Genomic DNA, 14599 nt, shown 5'->3' on the forward strand with positions numbered 1-14599 from the left:
TAAATTATTACCATCCAGTGTTTCTTTGTAACTTTCTTAAGTATTTTAGGCTATTTCTTTCACCTTAGAGAGAGTTATTCAGTACTGTTAGCCAGTCTTATGTATAACTCATTTTATAACATTAATAAAAATGTTACATAGATCAGGCACGGTGGTGATCTCTGGACATGTCTTCGTACCTGTTTTTCAGCAAGGGCATGAATGTCTTTCTTCCGTTGAATGTTATTTTACTAGCAGACACATCAATATTGTAAAAATAATATGTTTCTGTAAAGATTTCTAACCCATGTGCAAAAAATAGAAGTATCAGTAGGAATGGCTATTTAACAACAGGTAAAAGTAGCCTTGAAAAGCAATGACGGTTATGCAGTGCTGGCAGAGAGCAAATTAGATAACAGCTTATGTGGTGATACAGTGCAAAATTAAAAAAAAGCAAGGACCCATAATTTGCATGGTTACAAAAACACAGAGCTACAAAGTCTTGTGTACAGTTACCATTAGGCTCAACTTAGGCAACTGTTCATTTGTTAGTATTTTAATACCACAAAAATGCCAAAGTAATCAGAAAACAAACAAACAGTTTAGAGAGAGCTAGAAGGGAAGCTGAGGAATGCAGGAGTGTTGGGTTGCCCTAGCATCAGTAATGTGGGAGTGGCTACCTGATGGAGGCAGAGTGAGCAGCTGAAATATGAGAGACAGGATGCTATTCTGCAAATAATTTGATTTTTCTAAGTTATATTTTCTATCTCATCAAGGGCTTTTCCAGCACTGTCAGTGAGATTTCCAAATTCCTTCTGTCACTTCAGAGTATGTCTCACTCTGAATGACACTGTGATCCACCACAAAAACCCTCCTGGGATCTCAGAGTTATTATTTACAAGTATCAGAGGTGTTTAAAGCAGAAGTAGATAAACATAAGCGTGAAGAAAAGCCACTCAACACAGATCAAGCTGCTGAAAAAAGGGATAAACCCATCCTTCCATCATTTTTTCCCACCTCTGCTCTTGTGCCCATGCAACCACATCATGAATGGCTGCTTACAAAAGGTTCAGGTCCATCGGTCTACCCTGGCTTACTCAAAGACTGCTCAGTCTCTGGAGACAGCACAAAGGGAGCACCTAACACAGGCAGCTGAAGGAATTGAGCACTGGAACACCTTTCCCTGCCAGCATGTCCTTAGCCCTGAGCTGCAACAGGAACCAGCTAATGGGAACTCAACTGAATGAGGAGTCTGCTGGTCCCCCACAGACTCTGTAGCTGTAACAAGGTGGCAGTAATATTTGGGTATCCACTAGACCTATGAGATCCTGATTTTAATAGGCGTTTGTGAGAACAGTAAAAATGAAATGAAAAGGGAAGGATTTAGAACAAATACTGGCTCAGGAACCTTTCTCTAACACGTATACAATATATAAATCTGTCTAGTAAAGCAAGCACCGCATAGATTAAAAGGCTTGTTCAGTCCTGGTCTGAACAAAGCACAGTGGACCACGGAAGCCACAGCCTTTCCTCTCTTCCTGAAAAATACAGTTTTCCCTGCTCAGAATGATTGAGAATGCTGCTCCAAAGATCATTTCCCAACCTCAGTGTTTTGATCATGTTACAGCTCACTTTCCTTGCCTCATCTCTGCCTCGTCAAACATAAGCTAGCAGGCTTTATTTTGCAGCCCACTCTTGTCTCGGAGTCAGCACCGAGAGCTTGACTCCCCTCCTAATCCATCTGTGTTGAATTTTTACATTTGTAAGCAACCGTGTCTGTGTGACTCCTGGTGTTGGGAAGAGTTTGCTGTAAACATCCACAAAGTCAGATGGGTTTTAGATCTTTTCTTAAAACTCCTTTGCACTTATGCTCAGGAAAGAAACCAGCGAGTCTTCTGATGGGCCAAGACCTCTGCTCTAGCTGACAGAGCTTGTACTCCCTCTGCAGCAGCTTTCTCCTGCAGTTCTTCACTCTGTTGTTGGACTTTATGCCACAGTCTTGCCTTGGTGGCAAAGCCAGTCAAAGATGCCCCTGCTTCTCCCCAGGCTTAAGCAGAAATGAGCTCAAAATCAGTTAAATTATTTACTGTATCCAACTTGTAGTTGCTTCCCAGGCACTAGGTGCCTAGGACTCCCTGCAAGCCAGATCTCTTTCCAGGTAGCTCTCTTTGTAGTTCCCAATACGTAAGGCATTCTCTCGGGAGTGCATGGAACTTAAAGGTCATTTTGAGACACTAGTGTGGAAGCTATCCCCACTCAGAACTGTAGAATGAAGAGCTTTAGAATGAACTGCAGAATTTTACACTCATACAAAAACTTTCCCTACTCTTCTACAAAAAGGAGCAAACTCCTTTTGTTTGGGAAGGACCGCATATACACATAGCCCAAGAGAAAAAGAGAAAACGTGAGAAGGGGAAAGAAAAAGGAAGAAAGGAGGAGGGAGAGGGGAAGGTAAAGAAGGAAAAAGGGAAATGAATGTATCTTGCATAGATCTGAACTACAGGAAAGCATCTGGCTCGTGTCTGTAACAGAGAGAATAAGGATCACGTTCCCGCAGACACATAAATGTTACTCTTAAGACAGAAAGTATGATTCATTTTGCTGTTCTAAAAGGAAAGGTATCATTTGGCCTCCCTGCCAGCAAAGTAGACAAAATGTATTGCAGACGTGTATGTAGCAAAGGAGTTTTCTCCTGTGCTTCTGTCTTGCTGCCAGTGGCCAGGCGTGTGCGGGGCTGGCCCCTCAAGCAGCCCGGCAGGCTAATTGCAGCACAGCAGCATCGGCATCGCACAGCAAGGATGAGAGTTGGACTGTCATGCGGAGCAGGAATTGTGAACACATTTAATGCTGTAATCTTAGTCCACCAATAATTGTCCTACTGCGGGAAGTATGACACAGATACCCGTCTCTGCAGGGACATGACTGCAGGCTAAAAAGTGGCAAAGGATATCAAGTGGAGAGTAAGAGAGCAAGATGGGAATGGAAATCAGTGTAAAATATGGGGGCAACACACTGTTACTCATTTAAGCTTTTCTCTGTCTCACACACAATGCTGTAGCCACTCTTAAAGGTATGCAACTTTTAAGTGCAATGCATGCTTTTTATACATGTGCATGAGCAATTATCTTACAGAATTCATGATCCTGGTGTGTCTTGCATATTAAAAGAGTTTTAGAAATGAATTAAGCTTTCCTGCTCTGAGGGTAAGACAGTAACTAACTGAAGGCAATCATGAAGAATTCTCCTTTATTGGCAAACTGTTCCTTTAATGTCTTCCCTGAGATTTTTGGTTTTCAGAGGGGTTTTTTTGCTGCCTTCTGGAGCATCTGGAGAGTAGCGCAAGCCTGTTCCAGGAAGGCAGTTCCTCTGTTTCTCAGAGAATTGTCCAGACTTTATGGGTTTGTCTACATTCTTCTCTGCTACAGCTAGGTGTGCTGTTAGGCATTTTTAGCCTGCTTCCCTGGCATAGTACTACAGCACTTTGGCATTTTTATATTTTGAAATCCATCCTGTTTCCCTGGTGCTGTTCCATTCCCAGTTGCTGGCATCCATGAGCACATGTGATACAACCCAGGAGATATTTTCAAGGACACTTGGTTTTCTTCCCCAAACTGCGCTCCTCCAACTGTAAAACCTTCCTTTTCCCTCCTGGTGCTGTAGTGCTTTCATAATACAGAAGGAAAACAGTGATATAAAAGCATCTTTTCATTCCAGCATTTTCTCCACACTGAGTGCCACGGCTGGCCAGCTCAGAAGCCCAAATGTTGAGGTTTTCCAGCAGAAGCAAGCCCCGAGATCACTCTAAACGGCAGCAAGAGAGACTGAGTAGGAGGAAGGGCACCTTTTCAACCGGAACTGACATTCCTCAGCTAGGTTAGAGGGGCATTTTTGTAAGGAATTTGGGGGAAGGTTATCTTGTAGGCACACTAACTAGGAAATGAAATGGATCATCAAGAAAATTCTTTGGGCTTTCCCCCCCCTCCCCCTTCCCAGTGCCCATCAAGGAAATATTTCCCTTATAAATCAACTCACTTTTTCTTATTAAAAGTGATTTGATCTATGGAACATGTAGGCCTGAGGCAATACAGAGTTATGTGAAAGTTGATATTAGAAAGTAAGGGAAAAGAGAGAATTAAAAGCAAGATGAGGGAAGTAGATAGGACGCCAACTGCTTATGTGGTGTGCCCAGCGGAAGCCGATGGGTCTTTCAACATGCATCTAAACTACTTTTATTGGATTTTAGAATGAAATTAAACAAGTCACGTTTTGTTCCGGGGAAGGCACACTGAACTCCATACCAGCAGAACTAATCACAATTAAAACTCGAATAAGCAAGAGGGTCTTTCTTGGAATCATTTGCAGTTTTCTCCTTCTGAAAATAAAAGCGTGGTTACAGAGTAAAATTTCCGTTCACAGAAACATCACACGGCAAAGGTGCTTCCTTTCTCTCTCCTACAGATCGCCCACAACAGCCTGTCTGGCAGATCCACAGCCATCACCTTGTGCTTTTGGTCCACACGCAGAGAGCCGCGCTCAGTATCGCCTTGCATCAGCACACCGTGTGGGGAGCAACGCCATGAATCAATAATGCCGTCTGGGAAAGGGCTTAGAAGAAAATACGCCAGGAGAGCGCAGACCTCACCCGAGGGGAGGTTTCGGTGCTGCTTGCACCGGCTGCCCCGGCTCTGGGCGGGCAGCGGCAGCCGGGGAGCGGCGGCCCTGGCCCCGGGTCCCCCCTCGCCGCCCGGCCCGTCTGCGGCCCTGCGCTGCCCTCTGAAGGCTGAACCTAAATCCACAGCGCGGGGTGGAAAGCGCTTCTCTGGCTCCCGAGCACATCGTTTGGACGGTACTCCCAAGTCTGGCTGCTGGGGAGCACCGGGGAAGCGAAATAAAGGGGAAAGGCGCATTTGCAAAGGTTATCGAGCAAAAAAAGGCAGCCTGAAGCGGGCTGTGTGCGGGTCAGCTGCTCCCTGCCCCCACATTAACAAAAACCTTGCAGTGCCAACGGCAACCTAAATGTCGAACGCTGTCTGACATCTACTTTTTAAAAAATGATTGTGGGAATTGGGAGAATAAGCAAATGTTGGCACAAACTGCATTAGTAGGTTATGCTGGGCTGTTTTGCTCTTCTTCTGCTTGAGGCTAGGAACAGGTTGGCACTTTATAAAAGAAATATATATTGCCCTGACACTGTCCTTATATATGACTGCATTGCAGAGAACCATGAACTGCCCACCCTACAGCAGATACGGGCCTCTTTGTCACTATCTATCTGAACCAATCTATAGCAAGATTTTCTATAGGCTAGTCATGTTTACTCCTTGTGCTCATTCATATTTTTCTTCATTCATGTTTCTCCTTATCCACATTTGTAAAAATAAAGCATTTCAGCAACAAACAGTTCGCCCATCAAGTTGAGGGAAAACAAAAGCACGTGTCTCAGTAGGTATCACACAGATTTAATCGCGGTCCACATTGCTGGCTAGCTATTCTACACTATTAGAAATGTGATTGAAACCATTAGCTCGATTTTAATGAACTCCATGTGACATTTCAGTTTTTTCTCTTGGAAAAAAATGTCTATCATATAATTTTCCACACACATAATTGAGATAAATCCTTATTTGGGTCATTTCTCAAATGTTTGGTTTAAAAGCATCCTTTTTAAAAAGACATTTGTGAAAAATAAACACAATTACATATACATGATTGGTTCTGCTTATTGCTTCCACTAGGCATTAGGAAATGTGTGTGCATGTGTGTTCATTTATACAGTGATGCTCACAGCTACAGTAAATTACACCATATTATAGCTGTAAGTGTACTCTGAACCAAACTGCTTTCTCAGCCTGATTTCCTAAGGAAATTAGTCTTATACCAACATGAGATACTCCAGTAACTTCTGAACCCTATGGCCTATTTCAGCTAAATTTTACAAAGGTGGTAGAGATCTCAAAGAAAGCAAAGCTCCCACTGGCATGGGAAAAGAGGTGGCAGGCTAGAAGGAAATCCCATTAATGCCCACACCCTGGATATACCACAGCATGATCTTGTTCCTTTATTAAACTTCAGAGAATCCACGAGGGAGCCCAGTCTTATTAGAAAATTTGGCTTGAGTTTTGTGAACTACCTGCTTTTGTTTAAAAATAAACAATCAAACACCTTCTTCACTGCTGTGCTCTGTAACAAAGTCATTTCTTCCTGCATTATCTGCCAAAACATTTCTGCAGTTTACAGGTACCTCTTTTGCACAGTATGTAGGATTAAACTAGTGCTTCTGTTTCTGCACTATGAAGAGGAGGCACAGAGAGATTAAATGAGTCCCCCTGAAGCTTCTACTGGTTGACACAGGAACTGGATCACAAGCCAGTGATGTCTCTATCCTGCTTAGTACAAGGATTTAGGCATAAATGCTGTTTTCTGAACCTGATGGGCGGGGGGGAGGAGCTTTACAAAAGCCTCAGAGTTTTCTGGTTTGCAAAAATCTGCTGTTATCATTTGCCCACAGGGATGCCATTTTACCTCTTCTGTGGTTCCATCAACTCTATTAGCAACCCACACTACACAAAACCAAAGTCTGAAATAGGTTTTATCTCTACTTTCAGATTATGGGTCTAGCTACTCACTGGCCTACTACTGGTGAGCTAAACCCTCTTGCTTTCACCCTAAAAAACATCAGCAGAAATGCACAAGAGCCTATAATGCTCTCTGGGACGGACAGGTCCTTCCCCACTTGGATATCAAGGCAGGAGACTTGTTCAGAGGAGCAATATTGCAGCTGGTGTGTAAGAAACATGAAATAGGATCCTGCATGTTCTCTGCCCACCATTATTTTGTGCACCACTATGGGGTACTAACATTCCTAGCCCCACAAGTGTGTCATAAATAACAAAATTTAACTCAGTTATGAGGCATGGAGTCTATATGATGACATGAAGTCCAGTGAAAGCTAAAGGCAAGACTCTTTTCCACGGAGTAGGGAGCTTTGTCTGAATGCCTAAATGCAGCAAGCTTGAATTTCTCTTAGTTTTCAATAGGATACTCTTTTTCCCGTTCTCCATTACAGAAAAAAAGTAAAAGGAAACTACCTAGAGATAGCAGAGTTTTTACTAACAGCAGCGTAGGGAGAAATGCCTCTAACTCCCTCAGTAGCCTACAGGTATCATCTTTACCATGTGAGAGTGAAGATGAGTTCAGCTGCATACACAGCTTCTCCCTTAGTTAAGGTACATCGTTTAGAAACCAGCACACTCTGAACCAAAACTACGCACTTGTCAGCTGGGCGTCTTGACTTAAAGGACTTAAAAAAATATTTAATCAGCATAAGAGAATCTGACAGAAAACTTATAATTCAGTATTTAACCTATTTTTGAAATTACTAGGGCTTGAATTACAGTAACTCCAACTGAGATGTGGCCCAGATGCCAGGCACTATACAAACATCTAATAAGAAACTGCAGCTGCTCTGAGTCACTTACAACCTGATCCTGCAAATGTTTAGGATGATGTTTAACCTTACTACTGTCACTATTAGCGGGGCTGCTCAGAGAACTAAAGGTAAAGAGATGAGACCAACGAGAGCCAGTGGTTTCAAGACTGAGGTGTTTAGGTGTCTAATTCCCACTGGTCTCCATGTTGTTTCAAGTCTGGCTGTATATATGACTTAACAACATTTACACAGCAACTCTTAAACAGACCCAAGGCAAGTGCACACATTCACACCATTTGCCTTCCCTACCAGGGCAAAGCTATTTCCAAAATGTTGTTCTTGAATGTCTCCTCATTAACTTATGTGGACACTTTTTAACTGAGATGCCCGAACCATTTTATTATTTGTGTGCTGTTCTTTTCAGCTTCTCAGGGCACAGTGCAGTAATGCCCCTAGTGCCATTTGCTCAGCCCTCTGTGCCCAGAGAGCTGCTGCTTACCCAGAGGAAATGCCTTGGTCGCGCTGAGGCAGCAGGCAGGGGAGAGTCTCTCTCTCACTACAGCTACTGCCCATACCCTAAACAGCAGTATTTTAAAGATTGTTGCAGATTAAGAGAGCGGAGAAGTTTCTTTTTCTTCTCTTCCCATTCCCCATTCTCCCTTGTGCTGAGGCTGCAGGCTGAAGTCCCCCTCCCTGCCACCTCTCCCCCTGTTTGCTCTCTCCCTTCTCTCACTTTTTTAAAAATACAGTTTTCTTTCAAGTCCTCTACAGTTACAGTGTTTCGGCCATCAAAGTCCCCTCCCAGCCATTTTCATTTACCTTGTGACTCTGACCCTTTGTAAGGCTGAGGATTTTTAGAGTAAACTGATCCCCGAGGTCCCTAAGGATGTTATTCTCATTTATTCACTCAGCCCTTTGAATGGAGCAGCCTGGGGTTGGCAGCGGTTCAGCAGCCTTGCATTCAGAGAGCACACAATCCTTTTTCTTTCAGGAGCCTTTCAAACTAAGGCCTGAGGTTTGCTGAGGAGCTTGAAGGGCTGTCAGTCACGCAGCGAGTTACGTTCTGCTTCTGGCCACCGCTGAAAGCAATGAGCAGAGGAGGGGAAGAGCAAGGAGCAGGCAGTAACTGCAAACGACGCTCTCTCGGGGCCGTGTCTTCTTCGCCAGCGTGGCAGGCTCTGGGGATGTCCATGTCCACCACCATCGAGACCACACCCCAACCTGGCAAGGACCCTGAGCCCTAGGATGGGGACAAGAATGTGGCCCCTACGGGAACAGCTGTGCAATGGACACCACCTTTCTTCAGGTGCGTGGTGGGATGAGGGAGCACCTCTAGTGCCATCTGTGCGTCCACCGGCAGTCATTACCTCTGACAGCTGGCCCTTTGCAGGAGGGAGAAGGCCCCTCCTTTGCATTGTCAATGTAAAATGTTTGGGAACAGTCCCCTGGGACTGATAAAGACAGAGACACGTCTGTGAGCGTCCCAGAGGGAGGGAAAGCTGTAGGAAAAGGCTATGGTTTTGTACCACTGTACCTGCCAACTGGTGTGTCACAAAAGGCTAAAATTACCAGCGGGTCAATTATCTGATTAAAGAGAGCCTTTCATTTGAGATTTTTTTAAAAAAAAGGGGGTGGGGGGTGGGGGGAGACAAAAAGAAAAAGGAAAGAAAAAGAAAATCCTGGCTGAAATCAATACCTCTACTAGGTTACCAAACTTACTAGGATTGTGTTCTTCACTTTTTACTTTTGTCAGTGATGGACAGCAAAGTTTAAAAAATCAAGAAATGCGGGGGGAATAAACATTTTGCATTAATCACACATTAATCTACATTTCTTTCCTTTAACACAACATGATCTCATTTATGTCCCTTTTCACAAAAAAACTGTATTTTTTTTAAAATAAGGATGAGTGCCCATTTTACATATTTCCATTTTAGTTCAACTGATTAAACAAGGAACCTTCTCCGGGAAAGCTATTCAGGTTTCATTAGTTTACAGTTGCCTTGGAATCCCTTTGAATTACAGCAAGCATAAATTACCGTTCTGTCAGCTAACATCAGAAATACCTCTTTAAGGCTCCTGGACTCAGCAACGGCTGCTAAGGTTTGGGAATAAATGTACGATGTGCTGGGGCTTCACCAGCTGGTTAATGACCTGCCACAGTAGTTATAGGGCCCAAGACGAAACTGAGGAAGATTAACTAATCTGGCCAGTCACTGGTGTGCTGGCTCTGAGTGCCGAGCAGCGTGGAGTGCGTGATTGTAAACTTTATTGTCTGACCTCTGCTGAATTAGGAGCTGGGGTTTTGGGGGTTTTTAATGTTTTATTAATAATGTTTCCAGTGTTTATCCTTTCCTGTTTGAGTAACTGAAAAGGTAATTTCCAAACACAGGAGTCAGCAGAGCTGCGTTTCTTTCAAAAAACGCCATGTTCTCTACACACAGGTCAAACAAACATGGTTCAAGCAGCACATTATTCCTGTGTTACAACAGACAAAACCGGGGCCAAACGTAGTTCTTCTTCGTTCATGTCTGTTCACACGGTCCATCCTTCAGTTGGTAGTCACAGAGCTACAGATGAAATCCACCACAGAGTGACACCTCTGCAAGCCACTAGCTCCAAAAACCTCAAAGTTCAATAAAATCTGAAACTTTTTTGGTCTCACCCATCTCTGTTGCATTTGATTTCCTATCCAGGCAATGTGAAAGAGCAACAGGAAGGGAGAGTGTTCATACAAGATTGGCATGGCTAAGAATAAAATATCGGTATGTTATTGTAGTTACAGTGCAGCTAAAATGAACTCCCTTTTAACACATCTTAAATCCTTTCACTTTTATACAACTGTTTACCCTGCTACCCAACCAAGGACATACAGACAGTATCTCTTAAGTATGAAATATTTTTATAATGAAACACTCATCTTCTGGATTTCTTCATATACAGGGAAAAAGTATGTCTGATGTTAAACGTATTTTCCTAGTTGGTTTCTACTTTAGACAGAGGAAAAGAATGGCAGAAAATATATTACCTTTTTGGTGTTTTTTGAATTGCTACAAAGCAATTCAGAGAGACTGGATGAGATCAGGAAATCCTGTCTCCTGTCTCTCCCTTGGTACTAACCAGTACCAGCTTGGGTGGGCATCTGTAGGGTGGCCCTCCTAATGGAGAAATTTACTCCGGTTCCTGGAGTTTGGCTGCATAGGTAAAACTTCAGAGCATTTATAAAGCTTCCAAAGCTCTTTCATTGAGATTTTCTATTTGAACTGGATGTTCCCATTAACTCTAGAAATCTTATTTCTCGTGTAGAATCTTTCTACATTGTGGAGTGCTTCTAAGTCACATTAAGCTGCCTTCTTATGATGGAAGGATGAGGCTCAAATCTGAAACTCTTTGGTTCCGACACTACTACTGGCAGACACATGCTCTGCCCTTCATCACTAGGGACCAATGTCATCCTAATGTTTTCTGCAGCCCAACTGGCTTATACAATGTCTTATTGAAAAAAAACTGTGAGGAGGTACCCCCACTGGCATGTGAGTCATGGCCAACTGCTGGACTGCTCCTCTGGCATTTGGAGGACCTGGACTCAAATCCAGTCTCCAGAAGCCAAGATGCCATTTGCCTTTACCATGATGTTCTCTCGTGAAACAGTTGCCCATCTGCTGTATCTCCGTTCTTTCTGTGAGAAAGGAGGTGTTTTGGTGTTAATTACACAAGAAGGCTCCTTTCCATGTAAACTGAGTGGAGAAATGCACTTAGTTCCCAAGACCCACTGCCTGACATTTCGTGCTTGTTAGCCTAAGCAGTTTTCCACTCCAAATGCAGATCTTGGTGAGGTTTATTCTTTACTGTGTTATTCTGCCTCTGTGCTAGTCTCTGTGCTGAGCCTCAAAGTAGACTTTGTTAGACTGGCTATTGCCAAGGTGCTTGAATGCTTCTGTGAAGGAAAACAACAGGAACTTTTCAGAACACTGTCCTGCAGCTGTCTACTACTAGCAGCAGTATAAGACATTATAATATCACTAGCTAGAGTAAACTTGAGAAATTGCAGGATTTATTTTCCTTTTCCCACCCAGTATGAGTATTGTATTTGGGGTCAGATGCGACTCCAAACACTGAAGGTCAAGTCAGAAGTGCTCACATGGATGTAACTACATCTTGTCTCTTCTGACCTGGGAAAGGGTGCACCACCCACCTAATTTTCATAGCTCACTCTGTGTTAAGAAATGACTGCCAGAGAGACACTGTTCCATATTAGTTTGCCTTAAAGCATAAGGCTATCTCTTTATCGCGTAGACAAGATTTGCTTTTCAAGTCCCTAAACCAGAGTTTGGGAGGGATTGCCCTGTTGTGTAATGAGAATAATGAGTTGCTGGGGTTTAGGATCTTGGGCATTTAAGGGGAAGTGCTAGGCATGTTTGCACAGTGGAGAAAAAGAGCAATGGAGGGGTAATGTGAGAAGATCACAGCCACACTGGGAAGAGGTGAAACACGTAATTCTCTGCTGCTGCTGGGAAAACAAAAGAACCTTATGGAAAGAGCCTGTGAGCCCTTGGGAGAGGAACCAGACCGAGCTCGGGGAGTAAAGGAAGCTGCATGCAATGGAGACGGGGAGCAGGAGCAGAGAGTTACATGGTCTAGCAGTCAGGTGTGTGCTACGGGCAGGGGACAGCTCTAGGTTAGATGAAAAGAAAGTGAGGGGGATACAAGCAGGGTATTGGGCAGTGCCAGCAGATCTTTCCCCTTCACACCACTCATACAAATAGCTAGAGAGGGGCAGGGTAATCAGGATTCAGAAAGAGTCACATATTTATCCAATAAGTGGAAAATGGGGCTGAGACAGCAAAAAGACACCCTGCCTTTCCCTGTCATGCCTACATTAAGCCCTGCTTCTCCTTTGGCTCATCTTGCTTTCCTAATCTGCCCCTTTAAAAACTACTCGCAAAGCTCTGTCTGAAGTTGAACCGGCCGTAAGGAACTGAGACAGCCAGCCATAGAGATGTTATAAAATCCCCTCAGTGCCAATTTATTAATGCTAATGAGACTTGTGTGTGCTCAGAATAGATATATTGCTACAAGGGAGGCCTTCATGCAGCCAGAATCAGTCCTCACGGCTCCGCTGAGATGTAATCTACCAGTGAAAGCACTGCTTGAACAAACGTTTTTATTGTAAGGCAGGCTTCCCCCCTCCCATACAGGAGCCCAAAAAGCAGCGTTTTCCATCCAGACACCCATAGGCAGACCTGGAAAATCATCAACTACTTGGCAGTATTCAGAGTTGTTGTTTTCTAAAACAAAACCTAGCCTTGCTTCTGATGGAGTATGGCTGAAGCATGTCATGCAGCATGCCTAGATGTGTTGTTGTGCCCAGCCACCCCCCGCAGCCTGCCCAGCTTGTGCGGCACAGCATGTGCCTACAGCGAAGGGTGTCAGGCACAGAATGGGGGTCTCACAGCAGGACAGAGATTTAGGGCAGTGCTGCAGATCATGTCACAGCCCAGCAAGGCCTCTTGGCTCTTTCAGCTATGACAGGACCTCCAAAGAAGCCCAGGATCAAGAGAAAGCAGTGGTGGTGGTGAGCTGTGTACATTGCAGCCCATTCATGTCTGCGCAGGTGAACAAAGAGTTGGCTGTGGCCCAAAGTGACTCACCAGGAGCTTTGCTTTATAGATGAAAATTACTTTAAACGTCCCCACTGGCAGCCCCTCTCATTCCTCACCACATCTTAGAACTGTAAGTTAGCAGCAAAAGCAAAACTGAAGCTCAGTGAGAGAAGAGGGAAAAAATGGCCTGGGAGAAGCCAGCCAGCTTATAAGACTTAACGAGTCTTACGTGTAGGGGTGTATTTTCAATTTTGCAAAGACCCCATGAAAAGAGCAGGGCTTTATTAAATGCTGATTTCTTATAGTAAAACACACTATCCAACAACCCTGATCCTCTGGTTATTTCTTTTAGTGACTCCCTGAGCTAAGCAGAGGTAGTAAGTCCATTCCAGAGATGGACACCCGTGCTTAAAAACTGGGCTAGAGAATCAGAGCCTCTCTCCTTAGCATGTGTCAGCTTTTCCCACACACAGTAAAGCTTTTGCAGTTTCAGTCCAAGCACTCCGATGTTTCCTTATAGATCTCTTGAGTTTAAGACTAATAGGGGTCATTAGCTATCTACTTGACTTCTTGCCTAAGGAAAGACTGAAAATTTTACTGCCTACACCTGACTTGAACTCAGTAATCTAATGCTGGCAAGATAGCAAAATCATCTTTCCCTTAACAGCTTGTTTCAGTGGTCTATCTCCACCTCCTTTGAAAATCACCTCTTGTTTCTACGCTGGATTCATTTGGACGTAGCCTCTTCCCATCAAGATGCTCCAGAGCATCCCAAGCATGCCCGGGCAGGCAGCGGGTGCTGTGCAGCTGGCAGGGCTCAGCCCCAGCGCACCCACAGGCAGCCAGTGCTGCTTGAAGGACTAGAAGGGCCCGGGCAGAGCTGGTGCAGCATGCAAGTAACAAGCTGACCTGTGCTCCTGCCAGCCATGCCCTCCTTACCATGAGAGTGAGTTGCCTGGAAAGCATAGACCTTTCAAGGCACATGGCTTGTAAAACCACTTGTAAGTTCATGTATTGGCTTACCTCAGCGAAATGCACTGCATTTTTAAATATCTTAACAGTGTCATTGTCTGCTTGTTCTCAGCCCAATGTGTGCTTGGATGGCTACAGACACACAGGTAAAAAGGTTTGTAAGCAGAAATATGTCTGTCTTAGGCAAACTACTGTAATTGGAAAGGGCTGACAAGCCCCTTTTTGGTCTGAAATAGAAGCAGCAAACTTTAAAATTGATTCCAAGTTGAGAACAATTATCCTGAGCACAGCAGGAGTTCAGAAGTCCTTATATATGTGGGAAGGGCAATTTTTCATTTTTTATTTTTAAATATGGGAAAAATATGGAGTAAAATAGAATTATGTCACTATAGCGCTCCTCAGTAGCCTTGCAAAGTCAGAGACCAGGAAAGTCTCTACCTTCAGTGCAATCCTACAGCCAGCTGTGCAGCTGGAATTTCTCATAATGTCAAACAAAATGTAACCGCATGCCTTTCAAATGCATTCCAGGGGGACTTTCAGCTCTCAGTGGCAAGGCCACATCCAAACAGGGTGGTTTGCTGGGAAAATAGCTGGTGGGCTTTGACTAGGGCACAAT

The sequence above is a fragment of the Falco biarmicus genome, chromosome 6 (assembly GCF_023638135.1).
Source record: "Falco biarmicus isolate bFalBia1 chromosome 6, bFalBia1.pri, whole genome shotgun sequence".
Taxonomy (NCBI): Eukaryota; Metazoa; Chordata; class Aves; order Falconiformes; family Falconidae; genus Falco; species Falco biarmicus.